Source organism: Triturus cristatus, chromosome 3_1, assembly GCF_964204655.1.
Source record: "Triturus cristatus chromosome 3_1, aTriCri1.1, whole genome shotgun sequence".
In the NCBI taxonomy this organism is placed as follows: Eukaryota; Metazoa; Chordata; class Amphibia; order Caudata; family Salamandridae; genus Triturus; species Triturus cristatus.
This window is the reverse complement of record NC_140583.1, coordinates 212956960-212972392: the sequence shown is the minus strand read 5'-3', so window position 1 is coordinate 212972392 and position 15433 is coordinate 212956960. Positions and strand designations below refer to the sequence as shown.

Sequence of the window (15433 nt, the reverse complement as noted above, 5' to 3'; positions counted from 1 at the left end):
GAATGCCGGGAATAAGCTGCATCACAGAAGTGTAACACACAATGCAGTTTTGTAGACCAGTTTAGCGTAATGGATGCTAATAAAGAAGCACATGGGCACATGCCTATTTGGCCTAAACTGGTATCCCAGGTAACTATTTTGTCATTTTTCCTATTGGAGTATCTGGGCCAGTCCCATTCATTGTTTGTAACTCTTAGAGCCTTTGCTAACCATCTTGTCTTCAATTGCAGGTTTGCAGTCTATAAGGTATTTGGATTTGAATGGTGAGGCGTGAGTACCCACAAAGGCAAGGTAATTCTGTTTATGTTCCACATTGAATTGGGGAGGTGCTGGGTAAATAGATTCACAATCTGCACCCCTTTTCTTTTGCAGGTTTGTGAGACCGTGCTACTAATACAGTTGTACAGGCAGACGTGAGTACAGGCAGAACAAACAGGTTATTGTTTGGTAGAGTTAAAATGTGGTGCATCGTGTACATTGTAGTATAACAACATACCTTATCCATGTTTTCTTATGTTGCAGGTTTCGCAGACCGTACCTCACACATTTGAACAGGCATACGGGAGTACAAGCAGAGCAGGTAATTGTTTGGTGGAATTCCCTTATGGTGCACATGGTATTTTGCTGTATCACAAATTCACAATGTGCTGTAACAATCTTTCCTTCTATTGTAGGCTCTACTGACAGTGCTACATTTAAGTTTGAAAGGGCAGGACAGTGAACAGAACAATCCAGGTAATTACACTTGTTTTGCCGGCGATGCCTCAGTACAATGTGACAGATTGCAATCATGAGCATAGGCATCAACTTTATTCATGTTCCTTTATTTTGCAGGCTTTGTGGCATAGCAGGCTAAACCCAGTTATCACAAATATTTTCAAGCGCAAAGCTGTACCTTCTGCAGAGTGCGATGCTTCACCACAAAGGAAGAAATATTGCCTTGTATTCAAGGAAGAGTGGATGAAAGAAATTGTGGAGGCTGAGACACAGAAATCACGAAGCAAGGTACGCGTGCACTTTGGGGAACTATTGCAATACAGTCCAGATGTGGGCTTGATTTGTAATGCATGCGCCGAAGCCAAGATTGTTGGGGACTTTTCTACAGGTTAGAAATGGAGTGATGGCTGGAAACTGGATTACCTGAAACACCATCTAATTAGCAAAGTTCACGAGTCTGGCATGGTGATATTGAGAAACAGAAGTGCTGCTGCCAGGTTTGGTTTTGGAGTGCGGGCAATGCTGCCAGAAACTGCCACTGACAAAGCAAATAGAATGGAAGTAGTTGAACGACAAATATCCCTGCCTGAGGAGATCAAGATTCTCATCAACAACGTGTTGCTGGCAGTCAAGATGAATACTTCAATGTTATCTGTACAAGACATCCATGACCACCTAGCTTTATATGTGAGGATACCAGATAGCTGGAGGAGCAAGAACTATGCCTTTGAGTTCCTTGAGGCCATCAATAGCGTGATACACTGTGAAGGTATGACAGAACTTCGTAACACTTTGTATGACACATTGATAATTGATGAGAGCACAGATATTTCTGTTACAAAAATGCTCATCCTGTACTTCAAGTTCCGACCTGTAACCTCAACAGAGCACAACAACACTGTTTGGGGGCATAGTGAAGCTGACTAGTTGTAATGCTGCGGCTATCACTACTGCTGTCACAGAATTCTACACTGCCAATGAACTGGACCTCATGAAAATGGTCATGTTCACATCCGATGGTGCATCTGTGATACTGGGTAAAAATAATGGTGTTGCTACTCGCCTTAAACAATCCATTCCCCATCTAGTTGAGCAGCATTGTGTCGCTCATCGAGAAGATTTAGGGGTTTGATGATGCCTGGAAGAGGGTTCCAATGATTAAAGAGGTGGAGACATTATTAAAGACTGTCTACACTGTGTTCTCCAGATCTCCTGCGAGGAAGTCCAAGCTGGATGAAATGGCATAGGTCACTGATTGTGAAGTTGTCTCTTTTCGACCATTGAATGAAGTCCGGTGGCTTTCAAGACATTTTGCAGTTGGTGCACTAATTCGGAATTAAGAGGCTGTTCTTAAGTACTTTGAGCATGAGAAAGTTGAGGAGAATGATCCAGTTGCTAAATATTGTTACAAAAAGCTATCTGACTCAAACTACCATATTTCACTTGCAGTACTTAATGACATTCTGAGTGAATTTGCGTCTGTGCAACTGTTCCAAAAAAGTTCTTTGACCACTGTTGAAGCTGTACAGTATGCAAGAGCAAAGATTGGCCACATTAAGGAACAGTATTTGGAGGACACTGTCTTTTGTAGCAGCAATGTAAAATTCTGATGGTGTTGTACAAGGAAAGGCAAGAGTTTGACAGTGGGCCTATTTTGTCTTTTGTTTCCCTTCTTTGTGAGCACATGCAAAAAAGGTTCCCTGAAGATGAACTAAAAGAATGGGCAAGTTTTGAAATTCAGGCAATAGCAACACAATCACATTTTGATTTTGGGACTGAGAATATACAAAGACTTATTGAAAAATATAAAAATGTCTTGGTCCTGGGTGATTGTGAAACACCAGAAGATGTTGTTCGACAATACAGAGACTATAAATATGTGGTGGCAGAAAATGCAAAGGGTGGGTTATTTACCATCTTTCAAGACATGGTGAATTTCACTGTACGCAATGCTGCTCAGTATAGTGTGGTGTCTTAGCTTGTTGATGTCTGCGCAACATTTCAAGCATCTAGTGCAGATTGTGAACGAGGATTCAGCCTCATGAATACTATCAAGAGTAAATTGAGGAATAGACTAGAGCAGAAGCATTTGGATATGCTGATGAGGACAAAGGCCTTCCTCTTGAATGGGAAAGTTGACCTCGATAGAGTTTATCAGCACTGGAAAAATAGCAAGGATCGCCGTGAGAAGCAACCCGGTCACCCCTCTAGTGATGCCACTTGACATGTCTGAACGGCCCTCTCCCACAGTCCATGTTTGCCTGGATGTCAGAGTTTTACAAACTATCTCTGGCGGGATAACCCAACATTACTCATCAAATTGTAAATATGTTATGTAATTTTATAACTTATTGTGCATATGTGATATTGTATAGGCTCTCAACATTTTCCCACCCAATGAACAGTGCTCCAGTTAAGAATATTTAGTAAAATCTTATGATGGTACCACAGTTGGAGTCTTGTGCTTTTCTAAACCTGAAGTGTACTTGCCTTGCCTGTGTAACCAATTCAAGTCATGGCGTGTTTATCCAATTTGCAAACCGACTTTAAGACCCTTAACGTGGAGCTGTATGTGTGAAAATGCACCATCTTTTCAGTTTAAGTAAATGTTTGGAGTGACATTTGGTGCTGCACACGCGCGCGGTCTGTTTCCTGGTGCACATAGACATGGTTGCAGCGCACAGAGACCGTCCACTGCAGCACACAGAGGAAATAAATTAGAGGGAACATTGGTTGGGTGCGCGACTCCAAAGGAAAAAAACTGCAATTTTTGGGAAATAAACATGACGCATAGGACGTATCGTGGAAGCGCGCAAGCGTCACGTAACGTGCTCGTACGTGTCGCGTATAGGCTTGGAGTCGCGTACCGGTCGCATAGCAATCGTGCATGAAAATACGTACACAAAGCACACCGTACGTGGATGCTTTCGCGCAGGGATCAAGAACGGTGCGCTTAGGATGCGCGAATCCCAAAAAATGGAAAAAAAATATAAAAGATAGTTTTGAAAATATAGTTTAAAAAATATTTTAGAAAATATTAAAAAATAGTTTACATTTTTTTACAATAAAAACAAAAACAATATATATATTTTTTTTTATAAACAAATTTTATTCGTCAAAGACACATCCAGCGAAGCTCTGTGACCCAGAGACTTCAACCATATCAAAAGACAACATACCAGTTTTGACATTTTTCTCATGAAGTATCGTATACAGACTACAAAAGAGACATGCAGAACCAAAGCAGTCCCCTCCCTTAAAAAAACATAACACCACACCCCACCCCACTCCCCCACCCATCGCACTGTCCATCCAGTCAAGGCAGCAGATCTATGCACGACTACTATTCTGTTCCGTCCATGACCCATACCCCCCAGACCCGGCTGTGCCTGGTACTCCAGTGTGCCATGCCTCTTTAAAGCTAGAGGGAGATGGTCCACCACCCACCCAACTATTCCTCCAATATGGGCTCTAAGTCCAGTCCCCTGTAGTCCGCCCAGCGCTTCCATATTTTATCATGTTTACGGGGGCAGCCCCGTGCCACATAGATGGGGGCCTCCAGTCCCATACAAAAATCGAGACCGGTCTTCCAGACAGATAGTGAAGGTGCAGCTGTCGCCTTCCACGCCCTCGCTATATCTCGCTTGGCTAGAGTAAAACCCAGGAGCATCAGATGGCGCTTATAGACATTGCCCCCTATATCCTCCATCACATGCAAGAGCACCAGTTTGGGGGACCGTGGGAGATCCCAACCCAGCACCTCTGACAGACAGGTCAAGACCCCCCGCCAGAACCTAGTTAACACAGGGCAGTCCCATATCGTGTGTAGCAGCGTCCCCTCTGCATTCAGGCAACGGAGGCAATGCGGAGAGGCCACCAGGCCCGCCTTATACAACCTAACTCTAGTGAAATAGACTCTGTGCAGATACTTAAACTGGATGAGCCGAAGGCTCATAGCAACAGCCGCCCCGCGCGGCGAGGCCAGAGCCTCCGTCAGTCCTCCTCCTCCAGCTGACCCACATCCCCCTCCCAAACCTCACGGAGATGCTGCAACGACGGGGAGCAGTGAGTTACCAGGGACTGATAAATTCTCGAAATCTTGTGGTCTCGTAGGTCCCCCATGAACACGTTCGCCTCAATTGGACTAAAATCGTCCAACTCCTCAAGACCCACCAGACTGGGGGAAAGAGCATGCCGGAACTGCAAGTATTTAAAGAATTGGGTACGCGGCATATGAAAGTCCTTCTGGAGCTCCTGGAAGGATTTCAGAATGGGCCCCTCATAACGTCACCCAGGGTGGAAATCCCTATCGCATCCCAGTCCCGAAATCCGGGGAGGGCCGCCAGCTGCAGCAAACCCCCGTTTCTCCAGAGCGGAGTCTCCCCCGTGAGGCGATTCCACCAACCCATCTTCCGCAGCGCCTGCCTCCAAATCTGAAAGACCAGTTGCGTCACACTAAATATTTTTTAATTTTAAAAGAATTAATTGAAAAAATAAGTTAAACAAGCATTTGCAATTCAATAGGTCTCGCATTTATAGGAGTTTGAGCTATTGGCATTGTAAATGACAATGCCTTTTATTTAAGTTTGGTTTTTTTAAAACATAAATAAAAGGCACTGTCATTTATAATGCCAATCGCTTAAACTCGTATAACTGCGAGACCTATTGCATTGCAAATGCTTGTCCTTCCATTCCATCGAAAACAGAACACGGAGAAGAAGGGATTTTTCCACTCTGTTGTAGACGGCCATAAATAGTGCTCTATATTTAACCCCCGTGACACCCAGGTCGCACAATCTACATGACAGTTGTTGTATTTCTAGTTAGCGCTGTTTCCGCTGATAGCGCAGCGCCATAAATAAAACACACACTTGTTCACACCTGTACTGCGTATTGCGTTACATCAGGTAACAAGAGAATGCCATTCTGAGATGTGTTACGTTTGCCCGTGTGCTGGCAGTATGCCAATCACACATGTGCCCTCTGGTTGTGTAGAAAACAGAGCTGGCGCCCCCGCGCTGCACGGGGTGCAATGTGTGTGAAAATTCTTGTAATCATGAAAATAGTACCTGGTGTGGAACCCAGTGCATCGTTTATTAATAAACAGAGCCGCCTCTATGTACCACGGTAACCAGTACAACAAGCGGAGGGTCAGTGAGAGCTCTGAGAGGTGGAGGGGACACCGAGCACAGAGGGAGGAGTGCAGGAGGGGTGCGAGATCTCTGGGTGGATGAGATGTGGATAAAGACAGCTCTGAAAGGAAGAGAGTGGAGGAGATATCTAGAACAGAGAGGGGAGGGGGAGATCACAGAGGAGTGGGTGGTGGAGGGGAGCGAGAGTGTCCGGGTAGAGAAGGGCAGTAAAGAAATGAGCGAGGGTGGAGAGAGTGCATTCCCCAAAAAGTTGAAACAGGTGAAAATTCCAAACATCTGTGTCGGATTTCATCGGATGACATAATTATCACATCTGACATGGGCCACTTACTGTAATCAGGCTCTTGGCCTCTCGCCTGGGCCGGTACATTCTGCTTTCTGTTATTCATGATTGGGGTAGGGAGAGGTTAGCCTTGGTTTGCCCCCCCCCCACGCGACCGCGACCCCCCAGCTTCAAAACTGTTAATTGCTTATGCGATACATGACGGATGTTCAGATAAAGGCCTCCGGACGAATATATACTATCCCATCTATAAAACCAAATAAAGAGACTCGAAAGTAAATATATTTAAGTATTAATATTTCCCGAAATTCACTCATCTCGACCGGTTGAAAAGGCATGCACAAATCTTTGCATGTTGGCTGTCTTTCCACTCCACATCTCTGCTGCAAGTTCCCTCCTTACAATCCTTTCCAGAAGAAAGTAGCCAGCATTACTCTAGGAGAGTAAAACCTTGGGGCAGTATACATTTGCAATGACGTACCAGGAATTAAGTTTATATAAAGTCAAATACAGTCACAAAACAAGGCCTCTGGCTCGTATGGCCATGGTAATTTTAAACGTGCAAGTCGCGTTTTTGTGTATGCCCGCTTTAGTTGAGGTGAGACGTGGAACAAAGGAAAACTTCATTTTTTTTGTTCATTAAAAAAAAAAGCAGTTTGAGGGTAAATAGGGGTTTTAAGAGAGAGAAAGGGAACAGGAAAGTGGAGGATGTTAGAGAAAGTACTTTACGTTGTGTGCGGAGATATGGCCATATTGGAAGGAAGCAAACCACGGACGGGAGAGGAGGATGGTAGAGAAAGTGTAGTAGGCGGTGTGCTGTGTCTGCCTGCTGCTGACGTGGCGTCGCTGGTCTGGTTCCTGTAAAGCTTTGTCACAACGACTTGTTAATTGATGTTAATGAGAGCGCCTGAGGGCTTCATTACATTTGTGTAAAACTTTGGCTTATGGAGAACCGAAGGTTATTGCAAGTGGAGACAGTGTGCTGTGTATGCCTGCAAAAACTGTAAACCAGCAGCGTCGCAAAAGGCAAAGCTAAAGGCAGGATGCTTAGTATATTAATACACTAAACATCCATAAGTGCACTCTGCTAAACTCACGAGGGAATGACTGACCGTGGTAGGGCATGTGCGTGTGTGAAAGTAATCGCGATCACATCAAAGCGGCCGTGCGGCCCTCGAAAGTGAAAGCAAACGAGTGCTCTCAGGCCTCCAAATGGTGCGCGCGCCCGGCCGACGCACATGCACTGTATTTGGAGGCCTGAAAAGCCACTGTTTGCACATCCAAAACTCGCATACTATAAGTCTCGCCAGAGCAGCGCTAAAGCGCTGTCTCAGGCGAGACCTAAAAAATGGTGATAAAAAAGTATTTAAAAAAACAATTAAAGGAATTGACACACTGAAATAGAAAAATTTAGAAATCCAATGAAAATCATTAAACATCATAGCTTTAGAGATAAGTTATAGATAAGAATTAGCATTTAAAAAACCTTTGAAATTCACTGAGAAAACCATAGGTTTCATGCACGTTATAGTTAGGAATTGGCATTTAAAAAACCTTAGAAATTCACTAAAGAAACATAGGTTTCAGGGGCGTTATAGTTAGCTGGACATTTCCCTCGTACAAAACCCTAGAAATTCCCCCGTTATAGTTAGTTCAGCTAACCATAACTTGCGCCCCCGCAATGCACTGCTGATGACGTCACATATTACATCACTCATGACATGGTCAGTGACATCACTGCCATTTCTGCCACAATAGGGTATGAAGGCCAAAAAAGCCGGCAGGAGTGAGGTTGTAATCTCCTGTAATCACAGGATGCACTTGTCTGTTTGCTGAAATGTTGTAGCCCATTTAAAGCACTGGATGGGACAGAAATGTGTTCACGTGCTGTGCAGCAAACATTGGTGTGCGCGTATGCACCGCTGAGCCGATACCAAGAAGGCATCCCTGTGTGATGAGGAAAGTGTGCCAGGATGGCAGAGACCACCAGCTTTGCTCACCTGGTGCATCATTTGCAAAAATGTACATCAGTATGCACCACTGTTGCCAAAACAGTGAGGCTGGCAACACCCCGCCATCTGCAATAGAACACCCAGCAAAACTGCGGGAAAGAAGTGTGAGCCTGCAGTGCAGGGGGCAACAAGAGGCACTTCTGGCATGTCCTTGGGCACTCTGTCGAGGCTCCCAGGAACTCGTGTAGCATCTCAGCGCAGAGCTACCAACGCTCTGCACGTCGAGATGGTTATAACAACTACTTTTTAATCATCTGTATTTTATTCTTCCTATCTGCAGGTTGTTTCATGCACGAGAGCCAACATGTAATGTTCTGAAAATAAAATGCAAACAAGCACTTAGGGACAGATACAAACAAAGAACACAGTGTCCTTCTCATGAAACTAATAGGGAGGCACGACACAGAACAGTCAATTCATTAAATAGACCGGACAGAACGAAATCTGGCAACAGAACGCACTATACAAATGTTAACACGATGTAAAGCACCAACACAGAGGGATACGAGGGAAAAACGGAACTAACAAGATGGCGCAGGGGGGAATTGACAGAGGTACGCAGTGTGCAGCCGAGTCCATAACATATGAAAGCATAAACAATGGAGGTCAGTATGTGACTGTTCCGCCCTATTGGCTATAAATGCAGAAAGATGTTACACCTGCAAAGTCTGGGCATACATGGCATTGTACAGTGGCTGACGGCTTCCGGGCTGGCCTCTGCATACACTTAAAATAGAAGTCAAGTAGATTAGATTATCAGAAATAAAAAAAAATCATTTTTAAGCCTCAGATTTTAAATTATAAACAAAGTACGAAACGTGTGCATGCCCTTCAGACGTAGTATACTTAAACAATTATGATGCAGTTTCAGGTACACTGTATACTATTGCGTCATATAAATGCATTCGCTTGTTTGGAATTCTGTAAACCTGTGCATTATTATTGGTTTAGAAAATGTGAATTCGTTCACACCTTATTCTGTTTTAACTTTGCTCTTCCATTGATATTCAATCATTTTCTACAAATATGAAACCATCAAAAACACCAGTCAAAATTAATTGAAGTCTTAGCAGTTCATGCTACTTTTATGACCAGAATTACTCCTTGCCTTTACGTGCACAGGTTCTGTCTCCATGTGATGTAATCAGAGCATGTTTCTAGGGCGGTTACATTTGGTGTTCTTATATACCTCCAATAACGATATTTTAAAACAAAATAGCTTTTTTCAGCAGATTCACCAACTCCCTTTCCTCAAAAACAGGCACACCCATAAGCATAATAAGTGAAAGCTTGACGTTGTAACAATATAAAAAATGTTTAAATGTTTAAAAGGAGCTATTCTTTTCAACCAATACAGATGAAATCTAGTCGGCAACCTTGTGGTAGGTACATGTGTGCGGTATCACTGTGGATGGTTTAACCCTAGAGTTACACAACACAACCATTAGCATGAAGAGATGATTAAGTCCGTCTTCCCTTCTGTCTCTCCATCGTTCGTCTCACACATCAAACCACTCATCCCTCTACCAATCACTCGTTCATGATCCTCCATCCATTCATTCATTCAGCCAGGCACTCGGCACACCTGCATTTATCCATCCAGCCATATACTCAGTGATGCATCCATCCACTCATTGACCCATCCAGCCAAATCACTCTTGGATGCTCCAACCCACCACAAATTCTGGACATGCGCACCACTTATTTATGTAAACTCTCACACATCCATCAATACATCCATACACAAACCTGCTGATTCATCCATATCTCTCAACATCCATCCGTCTATCTAATCTCACGACCATTCCCGAGTCACTTGCACACACATTCAACCTTCTAAGTACTCATTTACTAAGTCATCTATTTAGCCGCCCATCTATCTAACGTCTACTACTCATTTAACATTAGGTAAAACACTCACGCACTGAAAGACTCATTAGCACTGCACAGGAATAATTCCATTATTTCGTTTTAATTGCATGCAGTAGGTGTGCAGGCACGGAGCCCTTTATATGTTTGTCCCATGTGCATTAGATCCAACCATGGCTCTTCGGTGTTGTGGTGTACATCGAACTGCAGTGACTGCCCCATTAAAACAAGTGATAAAGTTAATTTTACACAATAAAGTTGATGAACAGAAAGGGAGACTAATCAAATAGAAAAATCAAACGATTTACATTTGTTGGCGGATGGCCCCGCCCCCAGGGCCCTTTAAGGAAACTACAGTTTGGTTTGAATGGATGGGTGAGAGCATGTCACAATGGAAACGAGGGCAGCCCCTGGAAGCAGGCTTTGCTGCCGGCAGCTCGCTCCAAGCGAGAGAATAACATAAATCAGCGTAGTCGCAGCTAAATAGACTGACGCCCATTCCCAGCATAAGGGGAGGAGATGCTGTGGCAGGACCTTTAGAGCTGCCGACTTTGGATCTGGAGAAGCCGGTTCGAGTCTCGGCCTGGTAAAAGTGTGCATAACTAATAAAAATGTAAATAAATAAGACGCACAGCCTACATTATTTAATGTAAATTAAAAATCAAACGAGTTATGCGCCTTTCTGTAAAAAATAAATTGCCCGGGTTGTTGTTTACATGAAAGCCGGCCTGTAACCTTGAGCATGGCGTCCTGGTCATGAGGAGCAGAAAGCTGATAAGCGGTCCTGGTTAAAGTGAGAGTAAGCATGGCACACATAAACATAGCACGTCCATGTGACTAATGTGGGAGAATCTAAATAAAGAAAATAGTACAGTAATGTGTAACAATCAAGTGAAGGGGCCAGTAGCAATGGGAGGTTCCAAATGACGAAATGGCTGTACTAAGGAAGGACTAACAAGCCTATTTAGGAATCAGAAGACAGCATTTAGGAAGGACAAAGACACAAGCCAATTAAAAATATAGGCGGAGGAGTAGGCGTGGCTTCTCTCCCGTACTGAACTACAACAGATCATCACCAGAGCAACGCTGGCTCAGGCCGACCTAAAAATGACATACAATTGGGCATTTGAGACCAGCAATAACATTTCAGAAGCGGAGGATCTGGTGTCTGGTGGTTTTTGCTGTTTCCGATGCTACTCTTCTACCGGTTCTCGACAATCTTGTTCTGAAGTCATTTCTCCTAAGGCAGGTCAGAGCTCTACGCCAGAAGGGTTGTAGTGCAACGCGAATATGACTCATTTCGCATACTATTACTTCGCAGCTTTTTACTTCAATGTTTTTACTTGGCAAATATCGTTGCTATGCATGTTTTTAATTTGCATACCTTTACATTGCAAGTGTTAATTAATGTAAGCTTACTAAAAACTTGCCTAGTAATAAAAACAGACATTTACTCCGCTTATTTTTCATAACCCCTTTTTTGAATGTAAAAAAACCCCCAACACTACACTAAATACTAAAATACAAATACACTACCCTACACATCATAAACTCTAAAACACTTCCCAAACCCTCAAACACTACACTACCCTACACTACTCAAACACCACTACACTACCCTAAACCCTAAATCACTACCCCCTGGACAACCATCCCAGTTCCCCCAGCCCGCTCCCTACACTCAAACACTAACCTGCACGCACGCCCGACACTACCCTAAACCCTAAAACACTACTGTAAACTACACAAACACCACAACACTACCCTAAACTCTAAATCACTACCCCCTACACGACCCTCCCGCTCCCTACACTCAAACACTACCCTGCACGCACCTCCGACACAACCCTAAACCCTAATACTCTACCATAAACTACACAAACACCACAACACTACCCTAAATCATTACCCCCTGCACGACCCTCCTGCTCCCCACACTCAAACACTACCCTGCACGCACCCCCGACAATACCCTAAACCACTACCCTACACTACACAAACACAACAACACTACCCTAAACCCTAAAATCACTACCACCAGCACGACACTGCCCCTACCCCCAAGACGGTCCCTACACTGAAACACTACCCTGCACGACCTCCCGACACTACCCTAAACCACTACCCCCATCACGACCCTACCCCCAAGACTGTCCCTACACTTGAACACTACCCTGTACGACCCCCCGACACTACCCTAAACCCTAAAAAACTACCCTACACTACACTCACAACACTACTCTAAACCCTAAAACACTACCCTACACTAACACCACAACACTACCCTAAAACCTAAAACACTACCCCATCACGACCCTGCCCCTACCCCGAAGACTGTCCCTACACTGAAACACTACCCTGCACGACCCTCTGACAATACCCTAAACCCTAAAACACTACCCTACACTACCACAACACTACCCTAAACCCTAAAACACTACCCCTAGCACGACACTGCCCCTACCCCATTCCTGTCCCTACTCAAGACCCCAGACACTACCCTAAACCCAAATACACTACTCTACACAAACACAACTACACTACCCTTAAACCAAAGACTACCCCCTGCACGACCCTGCCCCTACCCTAAACCCTTAAATACTACACAGCCCCTCCCAACTCTCTCTCCTCGGTTCCTGTCTTCTCTGCTTTCTGCATCGTCAGTGTTGCACGTCGTCGTGATGAAACTGAAGAGCGTCCGTTTCCACACAATGATGTGGATAGCCTTTACTTACAAGCGTTACAACGCATGCGATGTATCAAGTTGCGTAGTAAAGGCTACGCGTTGTAACATCGCATGCGTTGTAACGCTTGCGAAATAATGGTACGCGGTGTAACAGCCGCGTACTAATGGATGTTTACCGTGCAACGCAACTCCATACAGTGTGAAAGAAAGAACACTTCTTTCTTGTCGCAATGTAATCATTGAGGGGATGTAAGGACTCCCTTCTTCCAGAGGCAAAGGCGTGTATGATAGACGCAGTGAACATATTTAAATTGAATGAGTCGGTAACTAGAGGACACCGCGGCACCTCTGGGACTAGCTATAGCCTCCGCCCAGTCGCCATCGGTTAATTTTGGGATATCATCTTGCCATGCAGTCTTACCGTTTTTTATTCCCCTATCATTTATTTTCTCAAGATATTTTTTTCCTAGACGTTTGTGTGGCGCTTCCACAGAATACATCCAATTTTAGAAAGCACTTTTGTACCCATTTTCATCAATTATGACTTATAAAAAAAATTACATTCTGTATGCTCTCCCAACGCACCTCTATTTACTGTAAACAGAAGGTGTTAACTGTTACCAAATTTGCTGGTCCTTTGGAAAGTTGATTCAGGCTTGTTGGGATTCAAATGCATGTCCTGCAGAACACCGCATATTTCAGCAGAGAGCCCTGAACTCAATGGCCTACCCTGCAAGTTGATAAGACTTCGGTTTTGCGCACTCTTCATAGTCACCGGTCACCCCCATACTGTACCACGTATTTGCAAATCCAGCGAATCAGACAAAGCAAGTTCTGTTGGCCAACTGTGTGGGAAAGTCATAGATTTGCTGTAAATAAGGTTGTTAGGAATAGCCATCCTGGGCATTAAAACTATTATGACTCGTATTATTTAGTTGTATTTTTGCTGTATTATATATCGCGAACTTAGCCCAAGAGCAGAGCTTTACATAAGCATCAGATTAATCTTTTTCATACAGGGAGATTGAGAAATGTGCCTAGTATCACAGAAAGTAGCGAGCTCTGGCCTTAAGGAGGCCTGGGTGGTAAATTCCGTTCCGCTGGCGGAATTTGGGTAATTTTGCGTTCCGCGGAGAACGCGGAATTGCCAAAAATTCTGCGATCCGCGGCTTCGTGGAATTTGCTTGTTCGCACTTTCAAAATGCGTGTTTGCGAGATATTTCTCCCCGAGCATGCAAACAGCGGTTGCGAACAAGAAAAAAGCATCGCGAAGGGGCAGAACAAGCAATTCCGCATGTTCGCTGAACTTTTGCGTGCTTGCAGAGATTTTTTACTGTTTCGCGGAGCTTTTCGTAGCACGACTACGCAAATTCTGCCCACTCCTAGCCTTAAGTCCACACTTTCCATCTCCTAGCTCATCTTGATTGCTTTTCATGGTCTTCCAAACTTTAGGCTAAGGATGTCAGCGCCCTAGATGTACCATATCAAGCTCTGTTCAATGTAGATTGCGGCATCATCTCATCTAGAGATCGTAAGTAATTATCAATTTACTTCAAAGTTTACTTCTCGAAGATGCCGTGTACATTTTGAAATTCAAGGGCTCACTCTGTGGTACATGACAGTGTGCAGACCTGCATTCCAAAGTCCTATTGGATAGTTTGCAATTGCAGAAATGTTAAATTCGCGTAGTATTGCTTATTAATGATCAAATTCACGGTTTACAAGACATGTTTATATTTACAGTTACTTTGGACAATGAGCGAACGAAGCATACCTGCTACTCGGTGAAATAACTCAGCAATGCACTGAACTAATAGCGATACAGCCTTTAAAGGTGGTTATCTAAAAAAGAAAACCACATCTAAGCGGCATGCAGCCAGGCACTGTTTGTTTTCAGCCTTCAATCTCAATAGCTTACTTCCTTGGACTGCTTTTTCACCAGAAAGGGTACAATAGCTAACTTAGACTTTGTACACGTGAATAGAAAATGTGGAAAAACAGAAAAACACCAGTGCCACCTACAGTTAAAACACAGTATGAAACGACAATCTGAGAAGCATTTTGATGCTGAAACTTCAAATCTCTGTTAAGAGAATGCAATGCTGAGGTCAGCAGAATCTGGTACAAAAAGGTGGTTTATTTGAACCGTCGTTGCAGATAAAGCAAATCGGCACTCTTGTAATAATGTATGTAGCGAACATACATACAACATAAGATGCACATTCCAATAAAATCCACACTTAACAACAATGTATCTATAACAATCAGCTATCAAGTCATAATGTAAAAATATACGCTCTATAAAATTCAAGACAAAGGGTCAAAAATTCAGGACAACAATTCAGGACAGGAGGTCAAAATTCAGGACAAAACTTCGGGACAAAACATACGTTTTACAGACACATCAGAGGAGGTTGTGCAATAGTATATAAATAAGCCCATCCATATCCAAACATATTGATCCATTTGCAAACCTTTCCATCATGTATTCTTCCAGCCATCATTTCACTCATCCATCCCTCCATCCACACTTTCACTCAGTCATCTATCCATCCGTCCACTCATTCATCCAATCTGTCATTGTATCCAGATATATAACACAACAAGTAACGTTACACATACAACAAGCCAGAACTATTGGCTTTGTCAATGGTTGTTAGTTGCATAAAATAAAAATGCAGCAACCATGGCTTCGCTGAATATAATATTGAAA

General features: G+C 43.7%; 1 protein-coding gene and 1 pseudogene across 3 annotated transcripts in view; one reads left to right on the top strand and one right to left on the bottom strand.

Annotated features, from left to right (window-relative positions):
• The window catches only part of SCAPER (S-phase cyclin A associated protein in the ER), a 3109515-nt gene that overhangs the window by 2529847 nt on the left and 564235 nt on the right, over positions 1–15433 (bottom strand). The window lies entirely within an intron of this gene.
• Positions 70–14259, top strand: LOC146859942 (uncharacterized; annotated as a pseudogene).